We start from the raw sequence: 4,537 nt of genomic DNA, 5'->3' as shown, positions 1-4,537 counted from the left end.
TTCCTTTAACTAAAGTACCCATTACATGTAGGCCAATGTATTTTACAGGAAGTGAGCTATAATCATCCATATCAAGACACAGGTATAATGAAAGAGCCATAAGATATAATATATGAGAATCATGATGTTAAGATACCATAATTAAATTGGTAGCATTTAACATGGGAAATTCATGCACAGAGTTTAATTTACAATGTTGTGTGTTACTGGTGATTTCTACCCTTTGGTGGGCAAATTTAATCAAAATTAGTTCACAAAGTGGCCTTGATCAGTTTTGAGGTTTAGATTGATTGAGTTTCATAGCTAGCTAACAGAACAAGCAAACATTGTTGTGCAAATCTCTCTTCACCCACCAACACTCTCTGCAATCCTCCTCCATGCCATTGACCATCTGATTTTGTCTCTGTATTCTAGCAAAGCGACATCATATAGAATTGGAAAACCAGACACAGCAATGATTGGCTTTCCCCCCTCTTTTTTGGTCTTGCTTGCCCGGAACTAATGGCAGGCGGAACTGTTCATGAACGGAAGTTTTTCAAGCACATATGCTCCTCACCTGATTGGTTAACAGTAGTGGTGGGGGTGTGTAATTTGCAGGAAGTAGAGCTGAACTATTTCTACAGCTTTGCTAGTAGGGTCCTCACCACTCACCTTACCACAATCCCCTGGCATTGCTCTGCGTGCCTTCTATGAAAATGAATGGGGGTCAAACATTGTCTGACGATTTGGGGAAGTGGTGAAAACAAAATGTTATCAAGTACAACTTCCTGACCGATTCAGCCCATACCTGGAGCGAACTCGGGACATTTTTCCTTAGCTTTAAATCTGCACATTTTCCTCTCAGCCTCATGGCAAAATGTGTAGATTATCGTGAAATTAGCTATAAAACAGAACATTTTTCTCTTTGACCCATGGTAACATTTGGAGAATTATTGGAAGTTAGCGCCCCCCAAAAAAAATCCAAAATTATTATTTCATTTTATTTTTTTGGGGGGGGGGGGGGCTGCATGGCGGGAAACGTCACTCCCTGTTGACAAACAAAAATATCCCTGGGTTACGACTGGGCACAGACTCAGGACACACCGAGAAGTAATCCGATTAACATGGCAAAGGAACCACACATTTGTTTTATATGTAATTAAGAGGTCAAACAGATGCTATAGTGTGAGTTCTCATGAGTACTTAACAGAGCTTATAGCAGACTTGCGTGTACACACTAGAGGTCGACCGATTAATCGGAATGGCCGATTAATTAGGGTTGATTTCAAGTTTTCATGAAAATCAGAAATAGTTTTTTTTGGGCCCCGATTTCCCCCCCTTTTTTTTACACCTTTATTTAATCTTTATTTAACTAGGCAAGTCAGTTAAGCTAAAGTGCCTATAAGAACATCCAATCGTCAAAGGTTAATGAAATACAATAAATCGGTATCTGTATCAGCGTTGAAAAATCATAATCGGTCGACCTCTAGTACGTACACACACAATACCTCTCCGATGCCCTCTAGCACTCTGACAACGATGAGGTAACCTGCATCCAGGTCGGCAGCCATGGGGGTGAGGAGGGTGAAGATTACAGTTCCCAGGATTCCTAGGCCCAGCAGCCATTTGGCCCCATACTTGCTTGCCAGGTAGCCCCCTGGGATCTGAGCCAGGATGTAGCCGTAGAAGAAGGAGCCCAGGATCTAGCCCTGGGTCTCAGAGTCCCAGTCGTACACACTGACCTAGCAGACACACAGACAATCCTTAGTCTGTCTGGCCAGAGCAAACAAGAGTCAACACATACGGTTGCTTATCATGTGGTGTTGTGATTAAGCGTCACAATCACAGTGAGGTTGTGTAATGTGTGCAGTCATAGTGGTTGCAGTATTACATTATTTCTCAAAGTGTGGTTGTGTTTGGGGTGAGCAGGGCTGGGGTGGTGATACGCACAGTGTGGTTGTGCTTGGGGCGAGCAGGGCTAGGTGGTGATACGCACAATGTGGTTGTGCTTGGGGCGAGCAGGGCTGGGGTGATGATACGCACAGTGTGGTTGTGCTTGGGGCGAGCAGGGCTAGGTGGTGATACGCACAATGTGGATGTGCTTGGGGCGAACAGGACTGGGGTGATGATACGCACAGTGTGGTTGTGCTTGGGGCGAGCAGGGCTGGGGTGATGATACGCACAGTGTGGTTGTGCTTGGGGCGAGCAGGGCTGGGGTGATGATACGCACAGTGTGGTTGTGCTTGGGGCGAGCAGGGCTGGGGTGATGATACGCACAGTGTGGTTGTGCTTGGGGCGAGCAGGGCTGGGGTGTGCAGGACGCACTGATGTGCTGGATTTGCCGCTGGCGTCTGTGTTAAGCATGTCAACACTGAGGTTGACCCTAAGGGCATAAGCCACAAATAAACCATAACAGGAGAGCAGTGATAGACCGTACCTCAACGAGCAGCATGCAGGGGCTGAAGGAGAGAGGGAGGGGAGAGATAGAAGGAGAGAGTAGAGGGAGACCAGAGAGAGTTGTAAGATGCTGTAACCTGTTGGAAATGGACCAGGCACAGTAAAATATCACAATAATCAATTATTATTAAAATATGTTGTATTGTCACATACAACTAATGTTGATCATAGAGGACAGCTACAGTATTAGTATCATTTTTTTCCTTCACAATATTCTACAGCATCTCTGTCTTTAGCACCATTAACTATGGCTAAAGGCTGTTTATGAGACTGAAGGTTGTTATTGTTAAATCATGGCATCTTTTTACAAGGTTGGTTAGCTAAAAAGGCGAGACTGTGTCCCCCATATTCAACTGCCGTTCATATGGTAGGCTGCTTGGAGACCCTACCCCTGTTTGGGAAACACTGGATTAGGCTAAACCCGCCACTAACACAATTATATCAAGACGACAACATTATAAACAAACGGGGTGACAGATAACCATTTCCGCAACACACTTGAGTTTATCGCCGTATGTAATTTAGGCCAGTTCTTGAACTCAATATGCCTGTAAAGGAAATGTTCTTTGTGCATCTTATCTTTGGTGTCATAGACAATCCTTGGTTCCTGCCTATGTCTGGTCAAGAGATGGGGAGGGGGGGAGGCCCTCCGGAGGAACATCTGTCAGAACGCCCCAGAATATGCTCTTTCAGTTAAGATAGGAGACAGAGCCAGTCACATGTGGGAACCGATCCAATGAATCATGTTGATGTAGGTTTAGATAGCAGTATATAAGGCTCTATGTAAGGAATGCCTTTCTGGAGGCACTTAAGACCGGTACTTATGCAAAGTGTGACACATTTAATACTTCCACAACATGCCAAATCAATCAATATTGAAAACTTTTCTGGGTTCTGTCCAAAAAAAAAAAAAAATACCTTTTTACAGATTGACAAATTGGATGCGTGAAGGGTGGTAAGATTTCTTCTTGCTAGCTTCACTTTGCCACAGGAGAAGTGTAGCCCTAGTACGCTAATCAACCTTATTTTGTAGACATAATTCGATTTTTGGGACTAACGAGAGGCGGAGTCAAGGAGGAGGAATGAACACATCTGACTTAAATTTAGCTTGTTAAATAATAATTCTGGGGAGGATAAAGACTGCACGGAAACAGGAAGTAGATTAGAGTAGCCATTTCTGCACGCAGAGAATCGGCTAAAAACAACGCTACGGGTGCAGTTATTTCAGTGCAGCCATTTCTTGACACGCTTCAGCCTCGGAAAATATTTGTTTTTAAATTCGAATCAAGCATATTGCTTCTGATGATATTGTTATTGGTATAATTGCTTACTTTATCAATGCTAGTTGGTTGCATTTACTCACGCAAATTGCCTTGCATGTATGCCGTCAGCTGTATTAGTTTGCTCGTGCGTCATGTAAACGAATTGTAAAACATACAATACTGTAGTTTTGTTACTGTTTCTAGTGTAATATGCTTTGTTATTGTACGGAGGTGTTTGCACATCATTCGAGTAAATGAAAGGAGTTGGCTAGTTGCTACTCATAATTGTCTATCTGATTTGGCATCATGCCAGATGCATGGTACCTTGGCCCATGCTTTGTATTTATGTAACTTCAGCATGAAATGTATAATGTACAGCTACAGTATGTCGATGTGAATTGAATATTAAATTATATTATTTTCTGCATTTCGCAGTTTCACAACAAACTCAATATATTCATTCAGAAAAGTCACGGCTTGCGAGTTTGAAGACTCCGTTGTTAGCCACCTGTCTAGTTTTGTATGAGAACGCAATTCCAGGGCAGAATAGTGACTATGTTTGCATCAAAAAGCATCTTGCTTCAATCAGTTTATTCCAGTTCAGAATAAAATTATGAATTGTATTTTAACAGCAACAGTTCCAACCTAGACATGTGTTCAATATTTTCTACAGTAAGATGTACAGTATAATTTTTCATATATACTGTTTGAAAGAGAAACTCACATCTACTAGGAGAGAGTATTCCCTTATTTCTGCTTATCACCACATGTTATAAAATGACAACAATGCCTTGTTGGTTGACTTTTCCACTTTCGTAGCACTGTTTCCTGAAGCATTC

General features: G+C 42.5%; 1 long non-coding RNA gene across 1 annotated transcript; it reads right to left on the bottom strand.

Moving 5' to 3' along the window:
• Positions 1 to 1,477: 1,477 nt before the first annotated feature.
• LOC118361784 (uncharacterized) lies at positions 1,478 to 4,230 on the bottom strand. Its single transcript, XR_004821063.2, has 3 exons — positions 3,355 to 4,230; positions 2,417 to 2,438; positions 1,478 to 1,721 (listed from the first exon to the last, which is right to left on the bottom strand). It is a non-coding gene; the product is annotated as an uncharacterized LOC118361784 (long non-coding RNA).
• Between the last annotated feature and the right edge of the window lie 307 nt (positions 4,231 to 4,537).

Source organism: Oncorhynchus keta, chromosome 2 (assembly GCF_023373465.1).
Source record: "Oncorhynchus keta strain PuntledgeMale-10-30-2019 chromosome 2, Oket_V2, whole genome shotgun sequence".
Classification (NCBI taxonomy): Eukaryota; Metazoa; Chordata; class Actinopteri; order Salmoniformes; family Salmonidae; genus Oncorhynchus; species Oncorhynchus keta.
The sequence above is the reverse complement of the archived record's forward strand: the minus strand, read 5'-3'. Positions and strand labels throughout refer to the sequence as shown.